The following is a 19,269-nucleotide window of genomic DNA, read 5'->3' on the forward strand; positions in this document are numbered from 1 at the left end:
TATGTAAATATATATACTTTATTATAATACACTATGTAATAGATAATCACATACAAATTATATATATATATAAAATTTACTAAATTATATAATTTATATATTAATTATATATAATGTACAATATATAATTTATTAAATATAATGTATTGCATTATATATAATATATTATTCTTAATTATATATTACATAAAATTATATAGATAATTTAATAATTTTTTACAATAACCCATATATAATATATAATTTATTAAAATAATATACAATATACATAATATATAAATATATGTTATATGCTATATAATGTATATATGTAAATATATATGAATGTTTCTATATATGTGTTTGTGTGTGTGTGTATATAACATATATAATTTTTTTTATCTCAAATAAAAGTCACCACTTAAACTTTTTCTGTAGTTGATTCCTGATGCTTACCCTTCTTTTCTAATTTCTGTGACAGGCTTGATTTGTTGCAGGAAGGAAGTCTGTCATTGGGAAAGGCAAAAGGTAGTTGTTTCGGCCCTCCCTTTGCAATCTAGCTTCTATCCTTGTACTCTAATCTTACAGACTATGGTTTCTGACCCCTCTCTGGGTTGGAGAATAAGGAAGGAAGGAAGGAAAGAGGGCAGGACATTTTTGCTACTATCAGGGTTGCATTGCTCTCTTTGGATCTGGTAAATCTTTAAAGCTGGAGTTTTCTCAGATACTGTACGTGATATGCTCTCCTCCTGTTCAAGATTAAGATCTTGCCTCAACCCCTGAGCATCTGGCAGTTCACCTCCAGTTTCTTTTTACTGAGTGCCTTTTGTTTCTCTAGGCAGCCTTTGGGTAGACTTCAATCAGGCTCTCTGGTTCATTTTTACACAAGACCAACACTCAGTCCATGGGATCCATCCACAGTTTGAATTTTCTATGTTTTGCCCTGACAAAGTCTCAATATAGACCCCTCCCAGTGAAGCAGAAATCTCCTTTGACCAGCTCTAAGGAGCAGTGACAAACTTACCTCCTATCACTGTCATTCTTCTGTCAAGAGGCCTGTCTTCATCGTCCCCCATACCCTAAAGGAACATACATCTCTGCATTCCCAATAATGCCCCTTTCCCAGGACCTCAAGATATTTTCGATAGTCTTACTCCTCAGCATTTTCAAATGAAGAAAGGGCAAGACTCACAAAATATCAGGAATTAGCTCTTCAAGTCTCTTTCCAAAGCTCCCTCAGTCTTCACTGTTAGTCCCTCTATGCCTGTGATGTTGGGGAGGGGTTGATCTTCTCACTGGCTTCCTGACCTCTCCTTTTGTCATGTCTTACAGCCCTTCACCTCAGACTTCACTGTGGCATCACATGTTTGTGGTCTTAGCTGAACATTCTTTTGGAACATTCTGTTGCATGTATTATGACACCCTGGCTGAAGTAGATTGATGACCTTGGAAGAAAATGATAGGTGACAGGAAAAAAACCAGAAAGCACAGATTGCCTAAGTCTTGGGTCCAGGTTGTGTATGATTCTGTTGCTAGCATGGTCCCCTCCTAAGATGTTTCTTTCAACAATATACCTACTCTTTGACACAAACATTTAAAAATTAGGTAAATTTCAGCTTTTATTAGTAACCATGTTTAGCTCTGTTTATTCTAAAATTAATCTATCCTTGTGAGGCCAATTCCACTGGAAGGAAGGAAGGGCCAGCAAACACCATCAGAGCACCAGCCAAGGGCTCCACCAGACTCTGGACAGGAAAGGCAAGTCCTTCCCAACACATAGGAAAGCCCGAGTTGAATGGGCAAAGAAAAGATTTGAGCAGGGATTCAGATCTAAATGTCAGATGGAGCATTGCCAGATGATTAGGGAGGTGGTCCAAGAGGCAGTCACTGAAGTTGACATATGATCACTTGCAACCAAGGGCTTAACATTTCTAAAACAAAATAATAATAACACTTTTTTTGTGTGTACTTTATGACAATTAAATTGTGTATGTGTGTGTGTGTGTGTGTGTTCATTATCTGGGTATTAAAATAATATAGTAATTGGGGCCAGTAGATGGTATGGTGGTTAAGGTGCTGGCTGACTACAGTTCGAGTCCCAGATCTGGTGGCTTGAAACTCACACCAGGCACATTTGCATGCATGCCCAAAATCCCAGGAGGAAAATAGAGAAGAAGGGATTGTGGCATGGTTAGCCCCCTAGGGGGTAATTTCTCACTTCTCATTGTCTATCTAGCGAGTGCATGCACCCTATGAGAAAATTCTAAAATAATAATATAAGAGAGTTATATTTGGTAATTTTCACATATTTTGATCAGTTTTTTTTAATTTGCCAGAGGGCATATGTACTCACCAGAAAGACACAGAGAGAGGGCGAGGGAAAAAGCATCTCCCAATAGGGCGTGGTCATATCATAAACCCTTCTTTTCCATTCTCCATCTTTTTGAGATTTGGGGCATGCATGCACATGCAGCTAGTGTGCTTCACCAGGCTCTTAGCTGTACCTGTCTCTACTACCGGTCAGTGGTATTCCTTTAAAGTTTTTTAAAAATGTGGTACTATCGTTAATAATTTTCTATCACAATCTCACCTGCAATCTTCTTCAAAGGGGCACTTTGTAGCCTGTGAAAATGTCTTGACTCTTTCAATGAATCTTCTCTGTAGATATTATTTCAAATTGAAAAGGTATTCTCTACATAGAACCTGAAGTACCTGATATGCTCCAAGAAAATTCTGTATATGGTGGGTATTGTAAATTTTAATTATTTTGGTATTGAAGTATATGAATATTTCAGCTGAAATATATACACAGGTAGGTGCTCAGTTTTCATAGCCCCAGGTTCTGACATGGGCCTCCAGCTTTGAGAACTGATAGCATCCCCCATGACGATATGGCTCAGAACTACCAGAAATCAGTTCCATCTTCTCTGAAGAACTGGTCTTCCATTCTTCCTCAGACACTTGTCCCCATGATTAGAACTTAGACCTTCTCATTCTCAAAATAAAATAAAAGATTTAATAGAAAGTTTCTCATAGTCCTTTGACATTGAATCATTCTTTGAAATTACATTTAGCAAAAGAAGCATGTAAATTACACGTATCTCAAAATAAGAGTTTAAAAATAAGCTAATTAATAATTCAGGTTATATTCTATCATTGTCATCATTTTACTTGAGAAGATTTGAAGAAACTCCCAGATGAGTATTTTCCTGCTCTTTGCTAGACACTTAACAAATGAGTAGAGTTGGTTGTTGAGTTTCTCTAAGATAGTTTTTCAAGCATTCTTTTGAGACCTTTTCCTTCATGCTCTTTATTAAAGTTAGTTTAACTTTAGCCAAGTCATTACTTTCTAAGAGACATCATTTTCTCACTGGCTGCCACTGTGGGTCACTTGGGATAAGGATGTTTGAACAAGAAGCCACGTTATCTTCCTCACTGTGCATTTGAGCCACCCTGTTACTTAAGGACCAATCAACATCTCTCTAAGCTTCACACTCAGTGGAGTTTTCATGAAAAGCTGAAATGTGGTAAAATAAATCATAAAAAGGTCTGTTGACTTTAGGTCAGATATCGAGGAACTTTTGATATGTAGTCATTAAGGCGAGTGGAAGTAAACATCCTCCTATCTATACAGGATAAAAATCGTTCACAATCATTTCTCTTGTTCCTTATCTCTGTCTTTCAATGAGGTGTCACCAAATGGCAGACCCTGGAATGCTGCCATTTCCCCTACTATGCATTCATCGACCGAGTTACCTGGCTCACTTTCCGTCTAGTTCTCCTATTGCTTAACAGCAATGGAATAACTAGTGTTAACTTATTTAATCAATACATTATCTTTCTTAATATACAGTTTCATAGAAACTAGTCTTGTAAAAATATAGGGAATCAATCTGGGTCTGTTTCCCTTTCTTTTCTTCTCTTACTTGTGACCCTTTGGTTATTAGAATTCCACTTCCCTGTGAAAATCATGATATTGAGTTACACAGAGTAAGAGATGATTTCATGGTCTTGTTTTAGCACATTGTTTACTTGGGATATTTTATTAGAATTGTTCCAAGAGCACATCCATCTATGTACAAATGTTCTATCAGATCTTAATATTTTATAATGTTGGTAAGAGACCTTTACTCCTTAAAGAAAAGATTTTATATAACTTCAAATATTGACATTGCTATAACAGGATGCTTGGTTCACAAAACAAGTGGCAACAGCTAGAGATGAAAGGAACAGTACAAAGGATTAAAAACACTGTTCTATATTTAGATTCAGATCTAAATGTCAGATGGAGCATTGCCAGATGATTAGGGAGGTGGTCCAAGAGGCAGTCACTGAAGTTGACATATGATCACTTGCAACCAAGGGCTTAACATTTCTAAAACAAAATAATAATAACACTTTTTTTGTGTGTACTTTATGACAATTAAATTGTGTATGTGTGTGTGTGTGTGTGTGTTCATTATCTGGGTATTAAAATAATATAGTAATTGGGGCCAGTAGATGGTATGGTGGTTAAGGTGCTGGCTGACTACAGTTCGAGTCCCAGATCTGGTGGCTTGAAACTCACACCAGGCACATTTGCATGCATGCCCAAAATCCCAGGAGGAAAATAGAGAAGAAGGGATTGTGGCATGGTTAGCCCCCTAGGGGGTAATTTCTCACTTCTCATTGTCTATCTAGCGAGTGCATGCACCCTATGAGAAAATTCTAAAATAATAATATAAGAGAGTTATATTTGGTAATTTTCACATATTTTGATCAGTTTTTTTTAATTTGCCAGAGGGCATATGTACTCACCAGAAAGACACAGAGAGAGGGCGAGGGAAAAAGCATCTCCCAATAGGGCGTGGTCATATCATAAACCCTTCTTTTCCATTCTCCATCTTTTTGAGATTTGGGGCATGCATGCACATGCAGCTAGTGTGCTTCACCAGGCTCTTAGCTGTACCTGTCTCTACTACCGGTCAGTGGTATTCCTTTAAAGTTTTTTAAAAATGTGGTACTATCGTTAATAATTTTCTATCACAAACTCACCTGCAATCTTCTTCAAAGGGGCACTTTGTAGCCTGTGAAAATGTCTTGACTCTTTCAATGAATCTTCTCTGTAGATATTATTTCAAATTGAAAAGGTATTCTCTACATAGAACCTGAAGTACCTGATATGCTCCAAGAAAATTCTGTATATGGTGGGTATTGTAAATTTTAATTATTTTGGTATTGAAGTATATGAATATTTCAGCTGAAATATATACACAGGTAGGTGCTCAGTTTTCATAGCCCCAGGTTCTGACATGGGCCTCCAGCTTTGAGAACTGATAGCATCCCCCATGACGATATGGCTCAGAACTACCAGAAATCAGTTCCATCTTCTCTGAAGAACTGGTCTTCCATTCTTCCTCAGACACTTGTCCCCATGATTAGAACTTAGACCTTCTCATTCTCAAAATAAAATAAAATATCCTCACCATACACTCCATTTCAAACAAGTACACAAATACTCAAGCCACCATTTTCTATTTTTCTCCTCACTCCTTCCATTACTTAACCAATCTTTCTATCACACCAGGACCCATCATACAATGATTCATCCACCATCTCACTGTCCCTCATCCCCTCATTTCTTCATTTCTCTCATTGTTATGCTTAATTCTATGATTCATCATTATGAGCACTCTCTTCCATACAGTCTCCTCCTTTCTTTTTTGGTTTTACCCTCTTGGTAAAAATTCCTGTTTTGATTAAATCGAACTTTCTCTCCCTACATCATGTAGTTGAACATAACCCAAAAAACATCCAAAACTATGCTGACCGATCTTAACTTTAAATGCACAGTGACCCCACAGTCATCAGAAAATTTCCCTAGTCTATTTTCTCTTCTACCCTCTTAGATGACTATCTTACACCTCTTCATTAAACTTTCAACAATCCTCCTTCATCTTCACTCTTAGCCAGTGTAATGGTTCATTTTATGTGTCGACTTAACTGGGGTAAAGAATACCCAGATGGCTGATAAGACATTATTTCCAGGTATGTCTGTGGGAATATTTCCACAAAAGATCATCATTTGAATAAGTAGACTGAGTAAAGAAGATTGCTTTCACCACGTGGGTGGGCATCATTCAATCAATTAAGGGCTAAAATAGAATAAAAAGATGGAGGAAGGGTGAATTTGTTCTCTGCTTAAGTTGAGACATCCCTTTTCTCCTGCCCTTGAACATTGACTTTCCTGGCTCTTTGGACGGTGGACTCAGATTGGGACTTACGTCATTGGCTCCCTTGATCCTTGGGACTTTGGGTTTGGACTAGAACAACACTATTACTTTCCTGGGCCTCCAGCTTACAAACAACAAATCATGGGCATTCTCAGTCTCCATGATTACATGAGTCAATCTCTCTAATAAATCTCTATCTAGCTAGTTATTTATCTCCTGTTAATTCTATTTGTCTGGGGAACCCTGACTAACATAGTCACTGATCTTACTTTCCATTTAACTTCGAAATGGCAGCAATTAGTAAAGAAGTTCCACAATCACAAACTATATCAAATCAATATTGTGGCCTATTAATAGGGGTTAATTGTCTGAGATCCTTGCCCAGGCTGCCTATGCTTCTGGTTGCTCACGGTATGTCTATTCAAGATATGATTCCAGCCAAGCTCCCCTTTTACTCTTCTACATCCTCAGTCTAGTCTTTCCCTCATTTAATTTCATGACGGGAAAGATAGGAAACAGAATGCTGCCCATGGTTTCATATCACTCCATTAGATTTTATGGTCTTTTAACACCATCTTAAGTCAGGTGGTCTTGAGATTTTCCAATATTGAAATGTATGATAAGCTCGCTTCACAATCTAAATGATGTATAGTGATTTTATGTATGAATAATAATAAAAATATATAAATAAAATAAGAAATTAAAAAATAACAGGACCCTGCCATTGGATAGGAAGTGGTCAAATATGGAAGATTTATTGCTGAGTGAAGCAAGCCAGGCTATGAAAGAATGATATTCTATGTATCCACTTAATATATACCATCTATCTGCACTCTATGGTAAAGATTGAAATATTAGAGGGTGTAAAAAGCCAATTTACAAACAGTGGTAAGTACCCCACATCCATAGATGAAAAAAGAACCCATATGTCATGGTATGATATCCAGAACCTTGTGAGATTTCCTGATAAGAGTTGGTTCCTGCTTAAAGTCGGAGAGTTTGTCCCCAAGAGTCCATATGATCAAGGCTTGGTCATCAATGAAGAAATGATAAAATGGCATGTTGGAGACAAAAAGGTATGACTTCATTTCAATACTGAATTTTTTCAGAGGTATCTAAATAAAATCCTGAAATTAGAAAAAAAAAAAAAAGAAATGTATGATAAGCACAGAACTAAAGTTAGAGAGGTAAGGGTACTTTGAGTTTTACCTAATTCCATTTTCTATTTTCCTGTTGTCCCTCCAGGAGAGAAAGTTGTCTTACGAGATCAGAGATCTGTAATGATCTATTATATATTACACTACTTCCTTTAGAAGCTCACTCCATCAGCTAGCCCAGTATTAACAAGTCATCACAGTACATAGTAAACAGTAGGAACCCATAAATATTTGCTGAATGAAGGCTGGAAAAATAAAGTATTCAGGGACCAGCAGTTAGTGTAATGGCTATGTCGCTGAACTCCCATGTAGCCAACTGCGGTTTGAGTCCGGGACCCAGTGACTTAAATTCACGCTGGGCGCATGTGCATGGGTGCCCAAGATCCCGAGAGGAGAATGGAGGAGAAGGGATTGTGGCATGGCCATCCCCCCTCGGGGATGATTTCTTGCTTTCTATCTCTCTGTCTCTCTGGTGAGCGCATGCGCCCTATAGCAAAAACCTCTTCCCCCCCAAAAAAATTTAAAAAATAAAAAATAAATAAAATATTCATTCAAAATTTAAATTGAAGTCTCTTTTGACTTTAGTAACATGAAAGCTACTCAGCATTTTTTTCTCAAAGCCTTTGATAAACTTGAAGTAAACACTAAAGAAATCTTTTCTTTGGTCAAAATGAGCTTTTGAAATTTATTTTTCTTTTCCTTTATTTATTTATTTATTTTTTGGCTACAGAGCACATACACTTGCCAGAGAGAGAGCTAGCAAGGAGCCAGCAGGGAAGTGGTGGTTAAGGCGCTGGACATTCCACATGGATGACTGAAGTTCAAGTCCTGGACCTGGTGGCTTGCTTTCTCACTTTCCCTCTCTCTCTCTGTGTCTCTCTCTGGTCAAATTAAAATAAATGAATGAATAAATTAAATAATTATTTTTAAAAAAGAGAGAGACAGTGAGAGGGAAAGTGAGAAAACGCCCCCTGGGGGGAATAGCCACATTGCAACCTCTTATCATTCATCCTCCTCTGGGATTTTGGGCATGCACACACACACACACACACACACACACACACACACCTGGCATAATTTTCATAATTTTGGAACTCAAACCGTGGTTGTCCATGTGGAATCCAGCGCTGTCACCACTACGCCCCCTGCTGGCCCTTTTTTTAAAACTTCTCATAGAAGCACTTGGTTTTGTTTTGTTTTTTCTATAATCCTGGTGACTGGTGTCTATATTTTACGCAGAGAGCAATATTGAACACAATTAGCAGAAAAGTCTTCCAAGGAATATCGAGTGTGGAAAAAGGAAGAACATTCCTGACCTTGAATGTCATAATCTAAACGGATTAACTTTAAACTACTCCAATAACAAAGAATAGTTAGAAGAACAGCATTATCTGTTTCTCATCAAGATTCAATTCAGCAAGCACTTATGGAATATCTTTACAGCATGGTCTGGGTGTGATCAAAGAAGTTAAATGCACGATCCTGAAGAGCTGATAACTTCAGAAATGCCTTACTTTCTCAGCAACATCAATTAAGGTTGCTGTTTCGATTTAGAAAACTCAGTCAGGCTTTTGCAGAAAACACTAATTTCTAGTTCACTTGCCCTAGAGCGTTGAATCAATGGGCAGAGAGAAATGCAGTTAGAGAAGTGTGAATTTTATTAACTGACCAAGATTTTCCATCTACTTTGAGTTCTCTTTTCATTTTGCAATTTCATGTTTTGTTTTTCTTGTTTCTAAATACTAGCGAAGGTTTATGCTGGATCCCAAAGAAGTTTATATAAACTTTGCATATGTAAATGGGATTCCCAGAATAGAACGTAATGCATTCTATTGTGAGTTAATGCTTCATAACTTTTTCCTATTACTTATTCTCATTGCCCTTTGCACACAGTGAATTTGCCCTTTATGTGACTTTCTTTTAGGGATGGATTTTTTTTTTTTTTTTAAAGACAGGCAACAGCTTTTTACAAGTCGTAATAAAATTCTTAGATGACACATTTAACTAGAGACACAAAATAAAAATATTTTAAAATTACCCAATTTGGGGACCAGCAGTTGGCGTAATGGCTATGTCGCTGGACTCCCATGTAGTCAACCACAGTTCAAGTCCCAGACCCAGTGGCTTAAACTCATGCCAGGTGCATGTGCTTGCATGCCCAAGATCCCGAGAGGAGAATGGAGGAGAAGGGATTGAGACATGGCCATCCCCCCTGGGGGGTGGGTGATTTCTTGCTTTCTGTCTCTCTGTCTCTCCCTGCCTTTCTGGTGAGCGTGCGTGCCCTATAGGAAAAACAAACAAACAAAAAAACTCTCAAAAAATACCCAATTTTATATTTTGGGTGAGATTTATTTTTAGTTAATGCTGTTTACTTGCAATATGGTTTACTTAAAATTCTGCTGCTTAAATGTATGAGCATGTCCTTGTGATAAGTCTTATGGATCTTCTCAGCGTTGACTTATAAGATACATAATAAGCTTTAAGGGACTGTCTCCCTAATAGTCTTAGGTTAGTATGTCAAAAATCGATGGTAATATTTGGTCCTTTTTATGCCATGACTGACTTAATTTCATGCTAATTTACATTGAAAGAGAAACTTGTCTTAATCAGAAAGTACACCATACTTTTAAACAATCATCAATTTTAGTATTAGAAGGGAAGAAAAATACAAAGTTTTTTTTCTAGTGCCTTGAGATCTCAGCTCTTCAGGAGTTCTAACTATGTCTTAGTCTCTAGCGTTTGTGTAGTTTCATGTGCTCAGAAAATAAGAGAGGGAAGGGTAGAGGGAGATGAGAAGCATTATCTTCCTCAATTGATTATGAGGTAAAAAAGACTAAGAAAGTTTCCTGAGGTCTTCAAAAAATTCATAATGGGCTGATCCTCCAAAAGAAATGGATGACACATGGCCGACCACAGTTCAAATTCCAGTCCTGACTGCTTGAAGAATGCCCCAAATCCCAGCAAGATAGAGGAGAAGGGATTGCGGTATGACTGTGCTCCAGTTGGGGGTGCTTCCTCCCTCTCTTTTGTTTCTCTGACTCTCTGGTGAGCACATGTGTTTTCTGGCAATTAAAATAAAAGTTCATGAAAAAAAAAAAAACTATTCATGGATTTCCAAATGTTTTGGCACCAAAATCAACTTGGACTTTAATTCGACTTTTCCAAGATGGTTTTAAAGTTTATTTATTTATTTCTTCTTCTTCGTGATTGGGAGAGACAGCACCCCCAAAAGGGTCTTTTTAATTTTTTTTCTTTTATTCATAATGAAGCCTGTGTGTATGAATGTGAGAGAAAGAAGGAGAAAGAGGTGCACCCAGTCTTTCAGTTCATTGGATGTTGGTTTGTGTGTCCAGCATGTCCAGGCTGGCCAGGCCAGGGAATTTACCATAGTCAGATTTCCCTAGAACAATGCATTACTCCCATGCCATAGATTCAGCTCCCCAATAGAGGCCTGGTGCCTCGATCCACTCCCAGCCTCAATCAGGCCTGGATCCTGAGCACATGTGTTCTCAGTGTAGTAAGAGGGGTCTCTAGAGATAGACACGAGACTTTCTCATGTAGGTCAGCCTCACAGAGCGTCATGTTCTATCACTGCACCACTGTCTAGTCCCTTTCCATGAATATTTTGAAATTCCTTCAGATAACCTGCAAGGGTGACAATCTCAGATATTCTGCATTCTCATGGTTGACAAGAAATATATATTTGTTCTCTGCTCTGGTTCCTGAAGCAGGGCTTCTAGAAACCTTGCAACTGCCTGAATGATAAGGGTGATATGAACATCTTTCTGTTATAATATTTTGTCTTGGTCCCCAGATCCTGATACAAGAGCTTCTATGGCCCTCAGACTCCTCAGAATGGTGAGAGTGTCTTTTCTGTTCTAAAGAGATGAGAAGTGTCTGGGGTCTCTAGATAACTTCAGGATGGGGGCTTGTGACCAGAAAATACAAGGCATGATTATAGGATTAGAATTTTCAGCCCCATGCTTTAACCTTCGGCAAGGGCACCTCAATTGATTATGAGGTAAAAAAGACTAAGAAAGTTTCCTGAGGTCTTCAAAAAATTCATAATGGGCTGATCCTCCAAAAGAAATGGATGACACATGGCCGACCACAGTTCAAATTCCAGTCCTGACTGCTTGAAGAATGCCCCAAATCCCAGCAAGATAGAGGAGAAGGGATTGCGGTATGACTGTGCTCCAGTTGGGGGTGCTTCCTCCCTCTCTTTTGTTTCTCTGACTCTCTGGTGAGCACATGTGTTTTCTGGCAATTAAAATAAAAGTTCATGAAAAAAAAAAAAACTATTCATGGATTTCCAAATGTTTTGGCACCAAAATCAACTTGGACTTTAATTCGACTTTTCCAAGATGGTTTTAAAGTTTATTTATTTATTTCTTCTTCTTCGTGATTGGGAGAGACAGCACCCCCAAAAGGGTCTTTTTAATTTTTTTTCTTTTATTCATAATGAAGCCTGTGTGTATGAATGTGAGAGAAAGAAGGAGAAAGAGGTGCACCCAGTCTTTCAGTTCATTGGATGTTGGTTTGTGTGTCCAGCATGTCCAGGCTGGCCAGGCCAGGGAATTTACCATAGTCAGATTTCCCTAGAACAATGCATTACTCCCATGCCATAGATTCAGCTCCCCAATAGAGGCCTGGTGCCTCGATCCACTCCCAGCCTCAATCAGGCCTGGATCCTGAGCACATGTGTTCTCAGTGTAGTAAGAGGGGTCTCTAGAGATAGACACGAGACTTTCTCATGTAGGTCAGCCTCACAGAGCGTCATGTTCTATCACTGCACCACTGTCTAGTCCCTTTCCATGAATATTTTGAAATTCCTTCAGATAACCTGCAAGGGTGACAATCTCAGATATTCTGCATTCTCATGGTTGACAAGAAATATATATTTGTTCTCTGCTCTGGTTCCTGAAGCAGGGCTTCTAGAAACCTTGCAACTGCCTGAATGATAAGGGTGATATGAACATCTTTCTGTTATAATATTTTGTCTTGGTCCCCAGATCCTGATACAAGAGCTTCTATGGCCCTCAGACTCCTCAGAATGGTGAGAGTGTCTTTTCTGTTCTAAAGAGATGAGAAGTGTCTGGGGTCTCTAGATAACTTCAGGATGGGGGCTTGTGACCAGAAAATACAAGGCATGATTATAGGATTAGAATTTTCAGCCCCATGCTTTAACCTTCGGCAAGGGCACAGAAGCTGGAGATTGAGTTCTTCACTGGCCTCACAAGGATAGTTGATTGGTGATTCAATCAACTGTGGCCACATAATGAAGTATGCATGAAAGCCATTGTCTATCTCCTTTTCCCTTCACCTCATCTTACTTGTCCTCCTACCACCATTGGCTATCCCCCTCATCTTGAGATTCTTTTTCCTTCTGGTTATTGAACCCAGCTAAAGTAACCCCTCACAGTATGAGATATAAAGGAGTGAAAGGACAAAACTTTTCTCGTCCCCCATAGGTTGTGTCTTCTACTGGTGAAAGAAGTTGGTTTGTAGTGAGTTGAGTCAGTAACTGGGCTACTGTTTCCTAATCCAAGATATTCATCATACTTCTTCTCAGTAGTGGTTTGCTCATCATTGGTTCAGTGCACAGTGGGTACTCAGTAAATATGGTTTCCATCATATTCCAGCTTCCATTCACAGAGATAGACAACTTCCTGTCCATCTTCATAAGATGGCCTTACCTAGGTTCTACCCAGGTGTAAGAATTTAAAATTTGTATTTTTTTATTCACTGATCTTGTGTAGGAGTGGAGGTGCTGACCATTTGAGCTCTATCTATCTACATAAGATTTTCTAACATCCAACCCTACCCATTTGAAGGACCTCATAGCCTTACATTGACCTTATGCCTCCCCAACACTTGTTCCTTAATCACAATGGGAACTCTGTCCCTTTGTTCTGCCTGCATATAGTCAGCTTGTCGTAAGAGTAATAGAACGACGGATGGCCCCGTATCACTGAGGTTAAGTGCTGTGCATAGGGAGCCAGATCCCACATAGTTGACTCCAGTTCGAATATAGGCCATCAAGGTTTGAGAAACACACCACGACCATGTGCACGTGTGCCCTAAGTCCTGATGGGATGGAGAAATAGAGGAAAAAGGTTTGCAGTATGACCATACCTCATTAGGTATGCTTTCTCTTTCTCTCTCTCTCTCTCTCTCTCTCAAATGGACATGCTCCTCTGGCAATGAAGAGGGGGGAAAAATAATATTATAACAGTAGTATTTCTATCCAATAGGCTTTTCCACATGGCCAGAATGCTCCATTTACCACTGTGGCAGTCAAGAAAGTTTTTTGTTATCATAAAACTGCCTTAATGGGAACCAGCAGTTAGCGTAATGGCTATGTCGCTGGACTCCCACGTAGTCGACTGCGGTTCGTGTCCCGGACCCGGTGGCTTAAAACTCATGCCGGGCGCGTGTGCGTGCGTGCCCAAGATCCCGAGAGGAGAATGGAGGAGAAGGGATTGTGGAGTGACCATCCCCCCTGGGGGGTGATTTCTCGCTTTCTGTCTCTATGTCTCTCTCTGTCTGTCTGGCGAGCGCACGCGCCCTATAGTGAAAACCTCTCCACACTCGCCAAAAAAAAAAAAAAACTGCCTTAATATGGTAGGTCTAACATCAGCATTCAAGGCCCAGTAGAGTTTGTGTTGCTCTGCTTGAACTGCCATAACAAAATCAAAATGCCACAGGCTGAGTGGCTCAAACAACAGAATATATTTTCTCACAGTTCTGGAGGCAAGAAGTCCAAGATTAAGGTACTGGAAAATCTGATTTCTAGTGAAGTCTTTCTTCCTGGCTTGAAATGGCCTTCTCACTGTGTCCTCACATAACCTTTCTTCTGTGTACTCACAGAAGGTGAGAGAGCCCTGCTCTCTCTCTCCTTAAAAGGACACCTATTCCTACTGGATAGGACCTCATTCTTACGACTTCATTTAACTTCAGTTAGGACCTCTTAAAGAGCACTATCTCCAAATATTGTCATGTTGTGTGTTAAGGCTTCAATCTATGCATTTGGAGGCTGGGGGGTGCAATTTAATCCAGAGCAGCAGGCCAGATGCTGTGAATGTGTCCTTTTATCATAATCCTTTGTTTGACATTTGCATTTACTCCTCTTAATTTCATTCTCTCTCTCTTTCTCTCTCTCTCTCTCTCTCACACACACACACACACATACACGGTATGAGCTTCTCTCAGTGTAGCTCAAGGAAGAGGGCTCCACTAATTATCTTTTTGTCTTTTATCAATGTATAGATTATATTTCCAAAAGTTCTGCCATAATGTTTTTGAGAAACTTAGGGTAGAGTCTATGTCCACTCATGCTGAGCCTACATGAGTCTTTGTGCCTACCCGGCCCAATAGAAGACAGCTGAAGTGAGTCTTCATGTGATCAGAAAGCTAGGTCATGAATGATAACACAGCTTTCACTTAACTCTCTCTTGAGACACCTGGCCTAGGGAACCAAGCACTGTTCTGTGAAGACACCTGGCTCTGAGCATGGTTGAGCTCTGATTCTGCAGCACTGAACACCAACTTGTTGAGCCATCGTAAAGCTGGACCCTCTAGCCCTCAGACAAGTCACAGCAATGTGTGACGCAGAGATGAGTCTTCTCTGGAGAGCCCTACACAGATTGCAATTTAGGGGCATCATAAAAAACCATTATTGCTTAATCTGCCAAGTTTTGGGGTAGTTTGTTAAGCAGTAATAAGTACCAGGAGTAATCAGGGAAGAATTTTTTCTCCTTGTAATACAATTTTTAACTCCTCAGAAGATAAAAGGAAAGATTTCCCCAGTTTTTTGTTTAGCTTTTGGAAATAAAATTAGTTTGAAATGTATAACTGAATATACACATTTACCTCTTTCTTAAAAGTCTACTGTCACAATGAAATCAGAGAAGAAATTGTGTGTAAAAATAGTAAATTCATGGTTGGCCCCATTGTGCAGAAGTTAAGTACCATGCATAGGGAGCTGGATGCCAACATGGACAACTGTGGTTTGATTCTTGGCCCCAGTGGCTTGAAAGACATTCTGGGAGCATGTGAATGTGTTCCCCAAATGCTAACAGGATGGAGAAATGGAGGAAAAAGATTTCAGTGTGACTATACCCCTTGGTGGGGGTTCTCTCTCTCTTTCTCTCTCTCTCTCTGGAGTACATATACCCTCTGGCAATAAACAAATAAATAGATACATAGACTGATAGATATGGTAGGTCTAACATCAGCATTCAAGGCCCAGTAGAGTTTGTGTTGCTCTGCTTGAACTGCCATAACAAAATCAAAATGCCACAGGCTGAGTGGCTCAAACAACAGAATATATTTTCTCACAGTTCTGGAGGCAAGAAGTCCAAGATTAAGGTACTGGAAAATCTGATTTCTAGTGAAGTCTTTCTTCCTGGCTTGAAATGGCCTTCTCACTGTGTCCTCACATAACCTTTCTTCTGTGTACACACAGAAGGGGAGAGAGCCCTGCTCTCTCTCTCCTTAAAAGGACACCTATTCCTACTGGATAGGACCTCATTCTTACGACTTCATTTAACTTCAGTTAGGACCTCTTAAAGAGCACTATCTCCAAATATTGTCATGTTGTGTGTTAAGGCTTCAATCTATGCATTTGGAGGCTGGGGGGTGCAATTTAATCCAGAGCAGCAGGCCAGATGCTGTGAATGTGTCCTTTTATCATAATCCTTTGTTTGACATTTGCATTTACTCCTCTTAATTTCATTCTCTCTCTCTTTCTCTCTCTCTCTCTCTCTCACACACACACACACACATACACGGTATGAGCTTCTCTCAGTGTAGCTCAAGGAAGAGGGCTCCACTAATTATCTTTTTGTCTTTTATCAATGTATAGATTATATTTCCAAAAGTTCTGCCATAATGTTTTTGAGAAACTTAGGGTAGAGTCTATGTCCACTCATGCTGAGCCTACATGAGTCTTTGTGCCTACCCGGCCCAATAGAAGACAGCTGAAGTGAGTCTTCATGTGATCAGAAAGCTAGGTCATGAATGATAACACAGCTTTCACTTAACTCTCTCTTGAGACACCTGGCCTAGGGAACCAAGCACTGTTCTGTGAAGACACCTGGCTCTGAGCATGGTTGAGCTCTGATTCTGCAGCACTGAACACCAACTTGTTGAGCCATCGTAAAGCTGGACCCTCTAGCCCTCAGACAAGTCACAGCAATGTGTGACGCAGAGATGAGTCTTCTCTGGAGAGCCCTACACAGATTGCAATTTAGGGGCATCATAAAAAACCATTATTGCTTAATCTGCCAAGTTTTGGGGTAGTTTGTTAAGCAGTAATAAGTACCAGGAGTAATCAGGGAAGAATTTTTTCTCCTTGTAATACAATTTTTAACTCCTCAGAAGATAAAAGGAAAGATTTCCCCAGTTTTTTGTTTAGCTTTTGGAAATAAAATTAGTTTGAAATGTATAACTGAATATACACATTTACCTCTTTCTTAAAAGTCTACTGTCACAATGAAATCAGAGAAGAAATTGTGTGTAAAAATAGTAAATTCATGGTTGGCCCCATTGTGCAGAAGTTAAGTACCATGCATAGGGAGCTGGATGCCAACATGGACAACTGTGGTTTGATTCTTGGCCCCAGTGGCTTGAAAGACATTCTGGGAGCATGTGAATGTGTTCCCCAAATGCTAACAGGATGGAGAAATGGAGGAAAAAGATTTCAGTGTGACTATACCCCTTGGTGGGGGTTCTCTCTCTCTTTCTCTCTCTCTCTCTGGAGTACATATACCCTCTGGCAATAAACAAATAAATAGATACATAGACTGATAGATTGATAGATAGATCTAGGCCCAGGTGTGGTATTGTGTGCTGGACAGGATGCTTTGTAGGCTGAAACCACATAGGAGGTCTGGGTTCAATTCTTTGGCTCACCCTAAGAAACTGGGAATGTTGGTATCTGTAATCCCAGATACTTAGGAAACAGAAGCAGGAGGGTTGAAAGTTTGAGGCCAGTATGGACAACCTAGCAAGACTCTGAATAGGCTGAGCTCAGAGAATTTTTAGGGCATTGAAACTATTTTGTATGATACTACAATGGTGAATACATGCCATTATACATTAATCAAGACTCATAGAATATAGAACACTGGATGTGAACCCTAATGTCAATTGTGGACTTTGGATAATATTGGCAAATTAATGTAGGATTGGTGATTATAATAAATAAACCACTCTGTGGGGAAGGTTGCGGATGTTGAGAGCAGGGGGTATATGGGAAATCAATGTGCCTTCTGCTCAACTTTGCTGTAAACATAAAACTGTACAGAAAGCAAGTACAACAAGCATCAGAATGTCAAGACAGGTAGAGCGAGCTTATTAGAAGAGATAAAACTGGGAACCCGCAGTTAGCGTAATGGCTATGTCGCTGGACTCCCACGTGGTCGACCGCGGTCCATGTCCCGGACCCAGTGGCTTAAAACTCACGCCGGGCGCGTGTGCGTGCGTGCCCAAGATCCCAAGAGGAGAATGGAGGAGAAGGGATTGCGGCGTGGCCATCCCCCCTGGGGGGTGATTTCTCGCTTTCTGTCTCTCTGTCTCTCTCTGGCAAGCACACATGCTCTATAGCGAAAACCTCTCAAAAAAAAAAAAGTTAAAAAAAAAAGAAGAGATAAAACTTTCAGCAGATGTAAAGGAAAGACTAACACCCAACAGAATGAAGAAAAAAAAAATCAAGATAATAACCAATGGGTCCTAAAAAGTAAAATAAAGAAACTAAATAAACAAATAAATAAATAAGAAGGGCTGGCTCCGTAGAACAACAGCAACATGCTACTCAAGGCAAGCTGGAGGCCACATGGTGATCGCGATTAGAAACCCTGGCCTAGGCAGTCTGAAACGTGTGGGGCACACATGTGAGCACTTGGGATGCAATGGGTCAGAGGACCGAAGGAAGGGGATGGCAGCATGATTAGACTTTACGGAGCGTGCTCACCCCCAACTTCTCTCTCTACTTCTCTGTCTCTATGTTCATGTCATATCATGAAAAAAGGAAGAAAAAGAAAAAAAAAGAAAGAAATGGTAAGGTAATCTTTTAGAGTCACGCTCAACTACTAATAATCAAAATATGCAAATTAAAACAAGATACTACTTTTTACCATCCGAGTTTGAAGAATTCCAGATGGACTCTTCAGAGCTGGGGAGGGTCTGTGGAATCAAGGCATTTTTATGCACTGTAAGTAGAAATGTAAACTATGGTTACCTTTGTTGAAGGCAGTTTGGCAGTGCCTATGCTGACACACCCTTGGTCCTGGTACGTGGCATATGTTCGGCATTCTATAATTTGTTGATTTAGGGCAGGATTACTTTGCAGAATGGAAAGAACATGGACTTTGCTCTCAAACAGAGGTAGGTTTCATTCCTGGCTCTGCCATTTATTTACTAAGTAACCTTTAAGCGATTGACTTAACTTCCCCATGTTCCAACTTCCTTATCTAGAAAACGAGATATTTCCTACCTTGGTGGTTGAAAGAAATACTGAAACAATGCATGCAGTGTTTCATCCAATGACTGCCAGGTTGTAAGTGCCCAAGAAAGAAAAGACTTTATTTTCTTTCACATGATTTCCCTTCAACTGAAGAGAAGTAAATTTCCTTAGTAAACTTTACCTGGGTCCTTTTTACATGGTCCTTTTTCCTCATCCAATGTCTGGATATTTAAAGTTAGCGTTTCCAGGTCTGCCCTGAGGCTCTTCTTTTCTTGTGCTGCCAAAACAGTTCATTAGAACCTTCCAGTGGATGGTAATGTTTATGACCATGTCAGTGATGTTTCATAGACTCACCTGTTGTGGGTTGTATTGCGTCTCTCAAACAGTTATGTCTACCCTAACCTCTGTAAATGCAAGTTTATTTGGAAATAGGGTTTTTGCAGATGTAATCAAG

At 39.6% G+C, this 19,269-nt stretch overlaps 1 long non-coding RNA gene across 1 annotated transcript in view; it reads right to left on the minus strand.

Annotated features, from left to right (window-relative positions):
- Positions 1–1,053, minus strand: part of LOC102478680 (uncharacterized) — a 2,388-nt gene extending 1,335 nt beyond the window's left edge. The window contains exons 1-2 of the long non-coding RNA XR_003548500.1: positions 1,004–1,053; positions 436–485 (exon numbers count right to left, since the gene is read on the minus strand). This is a non-coding gene — a long non-coding RNA (uncharacterized LOC102478680). The remainder of the gene's footprint in view (positions 1–435; positions 486–1,003) is intronic.
- Between the last annotated feature and the right edge of the window lie 18,216 nt (positions 1,054–19,269).

This window comes from Tupaia chinensis, unplaced genomic scaffold (assembly GCF_000334495.1).
Source record: "Tupaia chinensis unplaced genomic scaffold, TupChi_1.0 Scaffold000090_1, whole genome shotgun sequence".
In the NCBI taxonomy this organism is placed as follows: Eukaryota; Metazoa; Chordata; class Mammalia; order Scandentia; family Tupaiidae; genus Tupaia; species Tupaia belangeri.